Source organism: Amblyomma americanum, chromosome 1, assembly GCF_052857255.1.
Source record: "Amblyomma americanum isolate KBUSLIRL-KWMA chromosome 1, ASM5285725v1, whole genome shotgun sequence".
Classification (NCBI taxonomy): Eukaryota; Metazoa; Arthropoda; class Arachnida; order Ixodida; family Ixodidae; genus Amblyomma; species Amblyomma americanum.
In genome coordinates this window covers 40,391,089-40,406,038 of record NC_135497.1, presented here as the reverse complement: position 1 = coordinate 40,406,038, position 14,950 = coordinate 40,391,089, and the positions used below count along the sequence as shown (strand labels likewise).

General features: G+C 48.3%; 1 protein-coding gene across 2 annotated transcripts in view; it reads right to left on the bottom strand.

Moving 5' to 3' along the window:
- The window catches only part of LOC144112674 (myosin light chain kinase, smooth muscle-like), a 329,835-nt gene that overhangs the window by 173,712 nt on the left and 141,173 nt on the right, over window positions 1–14,950 (bottom strand). Inside the window, exon 1 of one of the 2 annotated variants that reach the window (XM_077645491.1) lies at window positions 3,995–4,111. The exons of the other annotated variant lie outside the window; for it this stretch is intronic. The gene's annotated coding sequence lies outside the window, so the exon portion shown is untranslated. Of the gene's footprint in view, window positions 1–3,994; window positions 4,112–14,950 lie in introns of those variants that run through there. 2 annotated transcript variants of the gene reach the window in all.

Genomic DNA, 14,950 nt, shown 5'->3' with positions numbered 1-14,950 from the left:
GAAATTTTCTAATCTGAGTTATCTGCCGTCATAATTTGAATTTCAGTGTTTTCGCGCTTTTCCCTCTCCTCTCGTCGCTTTTTGGGCGCTAGAAGGTCGGCGCTCCTCCGCCGGCCCCACCTCCGAGGGAGAGCTTCCTGACCCGCCGGAGCTACGCGGGTTATTGGCCGCGGCCTTGGTAGCTGCCTGACGTCTGAAAGAATCTGACCAGTAGCCACCTCTTAGCATGTATACGTAGATAAGAGCAACAGAGGAGGGTGCGAGCATGAAAAAGTCGCCGGGAAGGGCTCGTCAACTTTCGCGCGTGATTGTGGGTCCTCTGCTGCGTGTAGAAGTGTATTATTTGGCTCAGGTTTTCATGACAACACAACGTAGTGATTAAGCGAGTTGATGTGCTTTCCTCGGAACGAGTTTCAGAGCCCCTTTGAGGATATGACACTGCAGCATTAATTGTTATTTGCTGTTTTCTTTCTTGATTAGTACCCTATTATAATTACGCACACTCATTAGCATTCATCAGTAGGCAAACTAGACCACGCTATACATCACAAGACACACATGGCCTCCCTTTGATCAAAGTGAACGAACGTGCCTCAGTGGCCTAGCGGTAGCGCGTTAAACTCGCAACCCAAGGGTCTTGGTTTCGATTCGCAACTAATTATTCCATGTTTCTATTCAGCGTAATTGATTTAGTGCATACCCTCACACACAGTAAACACATTCGGGTCATGATAGGAACTTGTAATCACAATGTAACTTCAGTTTTAATCACTTTCATTCCACAAGTCAACACGTGACGCCACAACCCTCTCGACCAATCCTGAATTAGTATGACAACGCACATGGCTTTTCCTCCGGACTTCCGCTCTATAGCGCAGGCGCATTAAAATAGTTTTAGTGCAGAATATTGGATACTAGTTAACGATGCCAATTTCGATTCTGTGGTGACTGTTGCTATTTCTGCTTTTGTCTAACTGCTCAAACGTACGAAGTCTGCGATGATATCTACGCGCTTGATGTATGCAGGAGCTTGCGGAAAATGTGAGCGGATTGTATTAATGATGCGGACCCGGTCATACCAGCGAAACTACTTCTCTCAGCTTTAGGCGAGGCGTATGTGACAGCGGCGTCCGTGGAGTGGAGCATCCCACGTCTTAGTTAATCGCTATACTATAATAGTTAACACAAATCGCCTTTTTTTCGACGTCGGTCAACATCGGTATTACTATGCCGCAGAAAGTATCTGTACCCGAAAAACCGTACTTTTTAAATTTAGCGGCCGGCTTCCCTGCAACACCTGGTATATGTAGCAAGTGTTTCAGGGAAGCCCGCCACTAATTCGAACAGCCATACAAACGCTGCTCGCTGTTCACAAGCGTGCCCGGCATGGGCAACACCTGCCATAGCACCTGCCTTCTGCCACTGCGCCACTGCTCACCTGCCCACTAGGTGGCAAGAACCTGGGGCGCTAATTCGGTGGCACCGCCCCTAAGCGCACCGAGCTATGCGGAATGAGCAGCAGCCGTTAGGGGGAGACCGTGATTAGAATGATGCTTGCGCAGTAGCTAAACGGCAGAAGTTGGGGTGGTAACTAGGTGGCAGCCTGGTAGGTTGTAGCTCCAACCGACAACTGACGTCATGCTAGCGCACATATTTGCATTTGGCCTAATTACCCAAATCGACTGACATTTTTTTTCCTGCTAGTTTGATTGCGCTCTTTTGCGAACCTTTACTTATTGTGCGTGATTGGATTGTACTGTATACTATCTTTAAAGTATTCAGAATTAGCTACGCCTTGATAAATTGTTCCACTGCTGGCGTTGTTCTTGTCGAATGTTTGGTTACTTAATCGAATGTTTGGTTACTTAAAGAGCTGTTTTATTGCCTGTACTTCTTCATGCAAGGTTTTGTGATTTTGTGCGGATCACACGGTAATAATGTGTGTTTTGTGTTATTGAATAAAATAATAAATGCACACATTCGCATTCTCGGGCTTTCGAAAAGCTCTAATTCATAATAAATCGCGCATAATAATTTAAAGGGCCGATTGCGCCGTGCTTGGTTCAGACAGCCAAGGCTTTCAATAATAAACACCGGCTGCTTCGGCTTCACAGTTCGGGCTGTGGGCCGGTAATGAAATTTAAGCCGGGGGAAATTCAAGCTGGCGGTTACGAATTTAAGCAATTCTTCGGGCGCCGGTGAACAAGTTTTGAAAGCTTGGAAGTTTCAAAGCAGAAACAATTTCAGTCCTCCGGCTTTTGTAAAAAAAATTACATAATCACACAGTTTTGTTAATTTGAATTTTAAGATTTTATTCTTGCAGTAACGTGGACAATAAGGTGCGACAGGAACAGATATAAAGCGTCCTTAATTGAAGACATTTAGGGGAGCAGTTCTAAAATTTAAAACTTAGCAATTTTTCGCAGTTTTTTGCAAAGAAATAAAGGGATTAAGCGAGCTTTAACAGAAGTGCTACTTTTAACGCTCACAACGTTTGCTTTTTTGATTTCTCTTAAAAGCATCAAATTGCATCCAAAGAGTTGCAACATGTTTCTGGTCGACACCATTCTGCTTTCCTGGTGTTATTGCAGATGAACCGATGGTGTTGGTCAGAAGCCAGAGCTGCCCCTATGCGACAGTGCGCGAAAACGAGTGCGGATGAAGAAGGAATAGCAGATGTGGACTGCAAAAAAAAAAATTATATGGAGCCGCGCCCGTCCGCATCGCATTTGTTTCTAACTCAGCATACCTTCGTTCTCTGGTAGCGCTAAATTCGTGCAGCAACGAGTTAACTAGCCCGAAAATTCTTGCAGAACATTTCTCTGACTTCGAGAAGCTCGTGTTGTTGCTTGATACTGGTACTCACATGACGTTTGCTTAGAGGGACGGGGAGAAATATGACCTCAGAAACGGGAAACACGCCTAACGTTGCTTCAGACGCTGCCCCCTTCTGGCTGTTGTCACGGCAACTGACCAGTCAGACGCGTGTGGTCCGTTTGCGATGACAACAGCACGGAAGAGTTGAGATGCGGACTTGTTGGTTCACAGGGGGAAGGCAGCGTTACGACAGAGTGTCCTTTGTCCTCTTTGTTCCTTGTCCTTGCGCTGTATTTTGCTTGGTCTAGAAAACACTGCAGTGGGGATTCATTATTACAGCCTCGGTTGAGTTTATTCACGGATGCGCTTAAGACAGTGGAGCTATATAACCGCTTTTTCATAACGCGGTGCACTGGTCAAGAAAATGGCCTCAACACACGGCATGCCTGAAGGCAAGATGCATGGGAGAAATGTAGAGCGTACGGCAGTTCCTACATCCTCCACAAGCCTGCAGCAATGTATACTCTTCGATCTGCCTGAATAAATGCATATTGTGCAAGGAATGAACAAATGGGGAAAAAATGGTGCCCTGCTATGGCTTCCAGAAATCGGGAAAAGTGCGACAAAAATTTAAGCTAGCACACAAAACATAGGAACTAAAGGTGGTATCTAAGAGCACACTTATGCGCGATCTTGATGCGAATTCGCACGCTGTTTGTGAAATTCGAATTCGCCTGAGCAGATTTTCTATCGTCATAATGGAAATCGGCGAGGTATGAGCAACCTGAGGAAGATGCCACCTCTTCGGTATAGCGCACAGTTTGGACAGCAGCCCAGTCAGTCAGTGCCAGCGCGCAGAAAAGAGCCGAGCCATATCGAACAACGTCTAGCTGAATGTTTTTCAACACGGACGTTTCGGATCCCTTTATTGATTTTTCAACCGTACTGACAATTCTTGTGAACGTTATGCCGACTTACGCAGTAAAGCCGCTCATTTCGCGGCGGTTTTTTTCAGGATATCCAACTGCTGGCTTAATAAATTTAGGCTCGGCAATACGCCGAAAGTTCAATAAAACGCAGATATTTTCTTTACAAAACTAAAAAATTTCTTCGCGAGCGTTGTACCCAGAGAGATCCGCATAAATATGAATTAAAAACTGTGCAGTGTCCAGCTCACCTTTCCGCCTGAAAGAAACAGCATGTCGTCTTTCGAACTTCGCCTTTCACGAGTGACGCGTCGGTTGGGCGTCGCCGCCAAGCTGCATAATGTGTCGCCGGCCTCGGTGAAAATGCGGAGAACAGCCTGGCCGCTTGAAGCGAGAGCCACGCACACAGTGGGGCGAACGGGGCCGCGTAAAACACAGCTGCTCTCGGCGCTCTGTGGTGGTTTACATCCGGCAGGCAGTGCGGTCGCCATTTGAGCTCTGGGAGACAGCGCGTTCTGCGGCAATGCTTTGCTTCATCGCTCCGAGAGCGTATAAGCAGCGTGCAAACTGCGCTGGCCCGAAGCATAATCACAATGGGACGAAGAAGTAAAGAAACAACTTACATAACCGACCAATGGACGGGGTGCGATCTCTACGGGAAAGCTGTGGTAGGAGATATTGAAGAAAACATGAACGGGCCACCCTGAGTGGCATCAGGAGAGAACGCATTTTGACACTGGTTTCAATGGGCTCGAGTCGTATCGGTAAGCATATATAAATAGCAGTCCCAGTTGGCGGCTATGATTTATAGTTGCGGTGTGTTTTGAAAAATGCACGACGGGCGTGGCAGCTGGAATGGCCGAGGGGAAGGGCGTCCGTAGTGCTCTCCCGGGTATGACTAATTCACGGGAGGCAGGACAACTCGCGCATCCTATGTGTGGCCAGACGAATTGGATGACTCTAGCGACAGCGTTTATTTTTCGTCATTTGTTACTTCCACTCTGCCCTACAGACGCGCAGCAGCTGCCTCCTTGCCACATCCCTGCAGCAGTGGTAACGAGGGCAGAGGGGAGAGAAGAGAGAAAAGACTCATTTTACACAATACGACCTTTCCTTGTCAGCATTTACTGCGCAAAAATGTTCGTTTCATTTCATTTATTGATACCCTCAGTGCCGTTTGGCATTACAGAGGGGATGTCTAACCTTTCCATAAAAATTTTTTAATGCGAAACGCTCATCCGTGGGAAATGGAGACATCGGGCACCTCAGTGTGGCCGAATATCGTCATCCGAAAGAAGACAAAAAGGCATGGGCTTAAATTCAACGAGCTATATTTAAAGAATTACGTTGCGATTCCCGTTTATATTCCGCTGTCCTTGCGAAAGTTCAAGCTCGAAAGGGAGACTGCTGGAGATGAGCGGCCGTTAACTGTCTCCGCCAAAGACAGCGCTGACTACTTGCGCTTCATTACGGAAGATCGCCGATTAACAGGCTGGAGGTTGCACAAACTACCCAATGTAGAAAAAAGCTTGGCTTGCCAAAAGTTTCTGCTCAATGGGTGCTCACTAATCATGCTGTCATTTACGGCATTCAGCTTCGCACAATTCTTTCCCCGATTCCTTAGAGCGGCCGGGTGACTTTTGGGTCCATTACTGTCAGCCAGAAAAAAAAAAAGCTCAAGACTTTTATGTCAGCCACCCTATTTCGCCAGGTGCATTAATTAGCTTAATTTTGCACCAAAAAAGAAACGGTGCCCAGTGACACTAAACACCGTGGGAGCTGAAAAGCAGACTGCGTTCCGCATCGCGGAAACCGCGAAGCATTGCAAGCCTCCCAGCTGTTGTCGAGTACACAAGACCCGAATTCTCAAACCTGCTCTCTCGCCTAGAGAATATGTGATTTAGCTCTGGCTACATTCGTGACAGATAGCGACTCCGTAAGCTGTTCACAAGTCAAAGCCTCGTTAGCCGCACTGGTCACTGGACACCGCGCAGCCTAAATTACTACAGGCCAGGTTTGGACATTGTAAACGGGTCGTCTCTGCAAAATGTCAGATCCACGAAAGACGGAGCAAAAACCCGCTAGCGTTGCCTTCTTTCATACTGAAGGACACCGGGTGCCCCGGAGTTGGTCGCCTGCGATCGGCAGCAGCTGCGCAATCTCGTCGTATAGTTTTCACTTGTAGCCCTGTTGCGGTTTTTCGAGGTCTGTGTAATGTGTAGCGTTTCCACTTGGTTCTTTCACTTTTTTTTTTTCACTGGAGATTTATCGCGCTTCTCCGCGCACTGTTCGTGCAATGAAAGGTAGTACGTGCACGGGGTATCCACGTCTCCGTCACATCCGCAATGTCATGGTACTAGCGCTGTTAGGTGCAGTACAAACTGCCACGACGTAGTGATTAGTTGGGGCTAAGAGACCACTTGTCACCTTTTCGTGCACTTTAGCGTGCACTCCTGCAGACACGCTTAGAGCGTGTGGGGGTAGCGGTCTCGGTCACAGAGGAGATGCCCTCGACTCAGCGTCGCAAGCTCGGCCAGAGACCAGCTACCGAGTGACAAGCGGGGGGTAGTCGTTTGGTGCCCAGCTTTCGCCGGTCTCAAGCCAGAGAATTGGTCGGAGCCAAAGATGCACAAAATAAAAGAAAGTTAATACAACAAAGATACGATACAGAGGATTTCACAATCACTCGTACGAGCGCATACAAAGTGATTTACAGCTCGTGCAAACGAGAGGATCACGACGGAGCCTTCCCGCGGGCTGGTGCGCTCTGCCTCGCTGCTCCGTGGCTTGGCGAGTGGTGTTGACCAGGGAGTCGAGCGGGTGCGCTTCTTTGAAGCTTAAACGATGGCTCGGGCTGACAGACACTGGTCAACGTCCTTCATTCAAAGGCGCGCCGCGTCTGTTCGTTCTTCGCGCCAAGGCAGGCGCACACATGCACACAGTATTAACTGTACAATTTCCTTCTCAATCTCGCGCCGGGCGCGCGTCCACAATTGTTCAGGCGGGGAGACCGTATTCGAGTTCTTTCTTCCTTTCTTCCGATGCGCCGCCGCCGGCGCGCGATCCAGTGAAGTGGAGAGGGCATCTCTCAGCATGCTCAAGCTTGCGCCCTTTCCGTCGGCAATGAGTAGGATTTACTCCAACCTTCTTGATTCTTCGACGGCGTTGGCGCCGCACAGGCGAGTGCAGTGGAGAGGGCAGCAACGCACACAAGGTTAGGAACATACTCTCCGTGGTTTCTTTCTCTACTGTTCTAGACTTCACTACGGCGCGCACTGGCGAGATGGGTTCCGCGCTGCGCCATTTTCCGAATATGCGTCGAGTTCTTCGAGTAAAGACCGCAATGATAGATTAACTACTCTCCGCCACAAAAAGTCATCAGGGCTCACCCTGAAGCCAGAGAAGTGTCATTTCGCGTAGGGGCAGCTGCTGTTCTAGGCCACATCGTAAGCAACGATGAAGTACAATCGGACCCGCAGAAAACCGTCGCTATCGCAGTTTACACAGGCCACCGACAAGAAAGCTGTGCACAGATTCCTGCGGCCTGTGCGCATATTGGCGGTGAATGGTAAAGAACATTTCGCCATCGGCGGACCTTTGGCGCAGCTAAAGAAGTCGGGTGTGCCATTCAAGTGGGGAGCTCCTCAACGTGAAGAATTCCAGGAACTTCTGCGTTGCTTACAGTCGCCGCCCGTGCTTGGACACTTCGACGAAAACGCCGAAAGCGAAATTCATACAGATGCAAGAAGCGTGGGGCTAGGCGCCGTTCTCATCCAGAATCACCAAGGCCATGAGAGAGCAATAGCGCACGCTAGTCGCTCTTTGTCAAAGGTAGAGGCCAGCTATTCCGCGACGGAAAAAAAGTGCCTTGAGATAGTGTGGGTCACGTCGAAATTCCGCCTGTACTTGTACGGCATACCTTTCAAAGTCATGACCGACCATCACGCACTGTGCTAGCTCGCCAACTTAAAGGACCCGTCTGGCCGCCTACTAGATGGAGCTAACGACACCAAGAGTTTGACGTCACAGTCGTTTACAAGTCCGGACACAAGGATTCTGACACCGACCGCCTGCCACAAGACCTTGCAGATACACCTCCGCAGGACGACGATAATGCCTTTCTAGGTACTATCAGCCCCAGCACTTTTGTTCAGTAGTAACGCTGGGACCCTGATCTCCAACGCCTCACTGAATACCAGGAAGGCAAAGCTCCGTCACCTCCTGCCTCGTTCAAGCAGGGACTGTCTTCGTTATGCGTACAGAATGATATCTTAGTAAAGAAGAGCTTCGCACCGAACAAAGCCGCTTACCTCCGTGTTGCACCTGCAAGCCTTCGCGAAGGAGTTCTACAGACTTCACACCACAAGCCGACGGCTGGGCATATAAGGTTCACTCGCACCCTCTGCCGCATTCGAGACAAATATACAGGCCCCACTATGTGCCGATGTCGCACATTATGTGAAAACCTCCCGAGGTTGTCAGCGACGAAAGACGCCTCCCACCCAACCATTAGGATTCCTGAACCTATATACTGAAGCCCCGTCAAGGCCCTTCCAGCAGATAGACATGGACCTGCTTGGCCCTTTCCCGGAGTCACCAACCGCGGAAATAAGTGGATCATCTTAGCGACGATGATCCACTTACGCCGAGGCGATAGCCCTGCCGAAAGAAACAGCTGAAGAAGCAGCCAAATGTTACGTGGAATGCATCCTTCTGCAGCACGGTAAACCCGAAGTGCTCATCACGGACAAAGGAAGAGAGTTCACGGCGGAGCCGGCGCAATCCATCTTGCGTTACAGTCAAACAAGCGCAACGGAGGGCGACAACGTATCGTCCGCACACCGACGGTCTAACGGAGCGCTTGAACAAAAGACCATAGCAGACATGGTTACCACATATGTCGATGCCGAATAAAGACTTGGGACGCCACCCTTCCCTACGTCGTCTTCGCCTACAACATTGCATGAGACCACCCAGATGAAGCCTTTTAGGCTCGTCCATGGCAGGGAGGCCACGGCAACGCTCAACGCCATGCCGGAGAAGATAACCACGACGTCGCCGCCTTCCTACAGCGCTTTGAAGAAGCACGACGCCTGGCCTGGCACCGCATTAAAGACCAACAGCGCACTGACGCCCGACGCTACAACCTACGCCGACGTCAGGAGAAATACAAGCCGGGTGAACGTTTATGGGTGTGGATGCCTATTCGCAGCCGCGGACTGAGTAAAAAGTTTCTGTGCCGCTACTTCGACCCGTACAAGATCATTCGTCGATTTGGAGAGCTTGACTACGAAGCGGCCCCGACGGAGCAGCGGCGCCGCGCACGCCCAGAAGTTGTACGTACATGTTGTGCGCCTGAAGCCTTATTATGAACGCTAACGGAGAATGTGTTTGAGTTCTCAGCGATTGTTTTCGCGCTCTCAGTTTTTATTTTTTGGCCATATTTCTTTCCGTAACAACGCATTGGATCGATGCTTCATTAATAGGGGGGGGGGGGGGGGGGTAATGACGCAAAGCTTTGCAACGCTTGCTTGTTCATTCCTCAAAGCTTCCAGCACGATGCCTTATCGCTTTGTTTGTGGCGCAAGACGCGACCAGATTCATCTCTAATGATTGCAGCCAGACGGAACCGATTATACGTTGTCCCAGGCTGTTGCGGTTACTTTGCGCGCCGTATCTGGAAAGTTCATTGTCAGCTTTAAATTTAGCACGGCCGAGAGCAGCGGGCATTGCTCTTCGAAGATCGCCAAGCTAAATTGTTGCTTGTTGGAAGCCCTATTTGCTGTCTTACTGACTGCCGGACTGAGGTCAGCACTAGGTGACAATATTTTACTTGTGTACTTTCAGCTGCATTAAACTAGCATGATTCACGTTTCTGCTCCGAAGTACGTATTCATGCACTGATTGTAAAGGAATACTTCGCTGTAAAATAGAACAGCGTTGGATATGCGTGTTCACGTTTCATTCCGGCCCGACTGCGAGCGGTCCGTGCATGGGGAATGAGAAGTCGTAGTGGGAGATACGCCATCGTGCCCTTAAACGCCATCACATACCTCACGGACAATTGGCACTTCAAAACTTCACCACATAATTTTGAGGCAACGGCGACCAGCATAACACACTAGGAGCTTCCAAGTACGTATTCGTCTGATTTCCACTTCATTGCCCACCACTGTGCACAGAAGCAGGCTTTAATCCCAAAGTGTTTCCTCTGCATTTTTTTCCCTTCACGATTCGTTATTACGGACGACTCGATTTATTGCCAGTTTTAGTCCGGGACAACAGCGCTCATACTAGCGAGGCACGGCTGTATATACACGACCACTAGGCTGCTTTGAGCGCCCAGCCTTCTGCAATATTTATCAAAGGTTGCCTGGATCGGTTTCCGCGCACGTTCCCTGCGCGACAGTGGCTAGCGCGGCTCTGGCGTATACCTGTCAATTGGAGCAGCACAGTCAAAGGTCTCTCCGGTGCGCACATTCGTGTTGACGCACACAACAGCGTCGCTGACACCTCCGCTGCGGCCGCTAAACGTCATCGGAATATATGGGTAGACCGGCTGGCGGCGGTTCGGCCTGCGCGTGGGAAAGCAGGCCAGAGTCCTAGGCGATGCCAGTGGGCGAGGCGAGCCTCTCTCGTCGACTCGGCTCAGGAACTGTGCCATAGACGCCACTCGTCCTTCCACTCGCTTGCCGAATCGTCTCTAGCTTTAGTTTGAATGTTAGGCCGTGCCTTTTATCTGTCATGACTAGTAAAGCCTTTGCTTCCCGTCGTTTGTTTTTCGAAAGCTATTTTATGTACATTATTAACCTTTGCATTTAATAAAAATCCCACTTCCGGAATTGACGCGAGCATGCTATAACATTAGGCCGCAACATAGTTAAAGGATGACGTCAAGAGGCATTCGTGCCCCTTGCTATTCTGTCGTCCCCTCGCTCGCGCCGGGAGTTGCCGTGGAAGACGCGGTAAGGAAAGCGAGAGATACAGCAGAAAGCTTGTTGCGAAGGTGTTCTGCATCAGCAAGTAGGTACAGCTGTGGATCACAGCAACGACGACGACATTAATCGCTTCTTTATATGCGCAGCGCAAGTTATGCAAAATGCCGCATTACGTACACCATCGTCAGTACGCTTAACCCGAACGCTCGAGCGCGTGTCTTCCACTGACATTAGCGCCGTTGGGCGTCGGCCGCTGGATCCGAGACAATAGCAGGGTGGAAGCAGGGCACACGCTTTCTTCAATCGCTTGGACTCGGCGCCTGTAGCGCTCAGGGGCTGTAATATCAGCGCAGGACGCGCAATCGAGCGTTCGTACTGTCAGCAGCACGAATCTATAGCAGAATCACGTTCGCGGTGTCTTCTTCAGGCAAAAATTGTCCACAGAAAGGTATCGTACAGGTTTAGTGTTTCCGGAAAGCTTAAGGGTACAGGCTACATTACGAGGTTATCGCGAGAATTTTTTTTTCCCGCAAGGTGCTAAGAAGAAGAACAGCATGTGGAGTGTGCACGACGCATGAATCACATGTAGAGGGCGGCAACAACGAAGTTTTTACGCACTTTGAAATGCCATGCTATGCACAAGGCTTGCCTGGTTGCCTGGCGCTCGTAGAACAAGAAGAGTTATCTGGAGGCAGCGCTGCCAACTGGAAGAGTGCTGCTCATGGTCTCAAAAGGCGCCGAATTTTTTTAGAACTTAGCGACGTAAGCTCTCACGCTAGCCGTGAGAAGTTTCTGTCGGTTGTCAGGAGTAGAATGTTGTAGCATAGAGGAGATGCACTATAGCGTAGGCGCATATCGGCTGTTCACTGCGCGTGAACAGCCGGCGTATGGTAATCCTGTATGCGTATACGCTTCCTTACAAAAATGGTCCATAGACTTTTCATAGACTATTGCCATCCTTCAGAGCTTTTCTTTTGTCTTTAGAGAACCTATAGACTAAAGTCTATAACTGCCTTAATTCCCTTTTGTCTATATATTACCTTAGACTAAGGTCTATAACAGCCTATTTCGTTGTGTCTATAGACTATCTGTAGACCGAAGTCTATAATAGTTACAATTTCCATTGACTATATACCATCAAAAGACTGTGTCGGAACTAAAGGCTAGCATTTCTTTTGTCTATAGACAATCTATAGCCTTTTTTTGGACAAACAACAATTTCAATTTCCTTTTATCTACAGATAATCTCTAGACTGCCTTTAGACGAAAGTCTATTAGACTTTCAATTTCTTTTTGTCTATTCGAGGTGTATAAAGAGTGCATACTGTAGACTACAGTAAATACTGTAGTCTCAAGAAGGCCAGCTGGCGGAATCACTGGTGATGCTTCTTCCAGCTTTCTTAGGGATAATGTGCCACAGGCGCATTGTGCAATCATTACACATTCCCTTGAGACAATGGTTTTGCGTTCCTGGATCGACAGCGTCCACTGGCTTCCACACAAGCAAAAGGATATGTGGCTTGATCCCTTGTAAAATCCGAGCATGTGCTCGACCAGTGTTTGAAGACATACAGAAAACGATTTACTATGACATGTATAGCAAATAAGCTACCGTATGTTAGCCAGCGTGATTATTTTTAGTCCTTCATCTTGGTGACGCTCATTGACCTGTCTCGACACAGCTTTTTAATTAATAGCTCAGGAAATGTGAACACCACCTTCACAACCGCCTTTGTCGAAGCTGAGAGAGTCTAGCGCAACAGCCTGTGTAGCACCTGCGGGCGTGGTCCACATGAGTCCACATGTTGAATAAGATGAGCATATACAGCACTGCGTGCAGAGAGCAACTCTGCCGCGGGTGGCGGTAGCTACGGCTGGAGCCCTGCGCCTCCTTCGCTATTCCGGGAATTTAAAAAAAAATATTTTCGGAGAGGACAATGCAACGTCCATTATCGCATTGTTTTCAGGAAGCGTTGAAAGGCTCCGTTTCGTAATATTGCGACGTACATTCTACGCACAAATAAAGAATATTTAATACTAACAGTTAAATCCAGGAAATAAGCCGGAAAATAACCAAGTCCGGAGTAAGCTGCTCAGCCTACATGTGCTTTAAACTGATCGTTTCCGCGTGCGTTTGCCAGCGCCATCTCGCGCTGGTTCCACTTGCATCGGCATCTAGTGCTGGCATCCCAAAGTATGGATGCAGATACCGACGTTGTTATTAACGTGTTACCATATCAGTCTCTTACAAATTAGCTGCATATGCAGGAGCCCATGCCTTTGCACCGTCCTTGACAACTCTCGACAGCAGATTGGTTGTGTAGCAGCGAGATGTTGAAAGTGGCGGTGCGCCGTTAAGCGAGGCCAAACAGACCCGGCAGCCAACAGGCTCCAGCTTAGAACTGTCCAAGGAACGTAAAATCAATAGAAACAAAAAAAAACAGGCACACAGCTCGTATAGGTGTTCGAGGCTGTCAAGTGGAGCGGTGGAAAAGCAGCGACCCTCCACTCAGTTTACTTCGTGGTCAAGTGGAAAGGCTGCAGCAAATTCTTCCTTTCGCCGGCGACATTCGACCCCGCTGTGTGTCGGCTGTTTGCCAAGCACAGTTTCCAGCGCACAGCTGCGCCGGGTCTGCCTCGGATATTGGGGAAGCTTGAGGGCCGTTGTCATTCGAGGAACAAAAGCAGCCATCGGGTTCGGGTAACGCGATCTTTCGTAAAAGCGCACGGATATGCGCGCGTGCAAACACTGAATGCTGACGATATCCCGGGGGAGCGGGAAACGAGAAAGGAGACTTGGAGAAAGCAAAGAAAAAAAAGCAAAACAAAACTAAAACGGATCTAAATGTAATGGCGAGAACCGCGCGTATCCCTTCACGCCTGCTGCTCCTCTTTTTCGCGTCGCTAACACCGAAGCGGGGCACGCAAATTCGGAAAAACTTCGGAAATGACTTCTGAGCTACAGTTGACGCCTTGTTGACCTCTTGTTGAATCAACTGGAAACTAACATGAACCCAATGTATGTTGAGCCCACTCAACATCTGCTAAACAAAATTTTGTTTGGTTATACTCAGCATGGACTATATCGGAGAATTCAAGTTTATTTTCAGCTTTAACAGCTTTTACAGGGCATACAAATCGTAAATTTAGGCCCATAGGTGCATTAGCCGAAACATGGAAATGGACTCCTTTCAGAAAGTATTCGATAGTGCAAGTACTCCTCTGCATTGCATATTTCGGTAGATTAGGGGTACAATCTCACATAAATTACGTTACGCGAAAACCGAATATGTTGTGATAGCTATAAGTGTACTGTGGAACGTGACAATGTTCTGTGTTAACACGTGGCATCATGTAACTGTTCATAAGGAGCGGGTATTTCCAATCGAGAAAATATCTTGCTTCTTGCATATGTAGTTCTCGGTTTTCGAAATCTTGTGGAAGCCCACCGATTAATGCTTTTCTAGCTAACTGCAATTCAGGTTATGAAATATGGGAAGCCTTGAATACTTTAACTTAGTTAAGACAAGTCTGCGCGAATAGGACAAGGACAAGAGTCAAAGAAACGATTACAACATCACGCGTGCGCTGGCGTAGTGTTCGTTTCCTTGTCTCTTCTCCATGTTCCACTCGACCAGTCTTACGTTTCCTCGAAATGAACCAACTAGCTCGCAAGAACGTTCCGCTCTAGCTTTAATTCTGTTTTCGGCTTTTCTTCTGGAGGCTCTGTGAGCAGCAAATTACCAGGGGTTTGCTGAGGATGACGATGATGTTAAAAATAATGTCTCCTATGGTCGCCAGGGAAATCACGCAGATCACACCGCATGCTCTACTTTCACGATTTCTCTTAGCATTAGCATCTTCTGCATCACAATAGCAAGTGACCAAAGCCAGCAGGCTGTTGAGCATAGTTATGCCGATTTCAACAAAACTTTTGTGGAACGTAGTTAACACATTAATTGATGAGCAATTTCTGTTGAATCGTGGCAGTCGAGTCTAAGCCTAACTACATGAATTCAGGACTAACTTTGGCATGCGTCGTGTAAACAAAACCTTATCACATTATGCATATCAAGAAAACATTAAGCACCTGTTAAGACTCTTTTCTTGCACGGAAAAAAAGTGCCAGTGGTGAAATATGCTCTTTCAGACATACATTCTTTGGAGGATTTGTAAGTACACTCATAAAAAGAGCGCTTAATTAGTGCCTTATTTCTGTTGTTTATGAATTATACAATGTCTTGAACTAACAGAACGTGGCATGCGAAG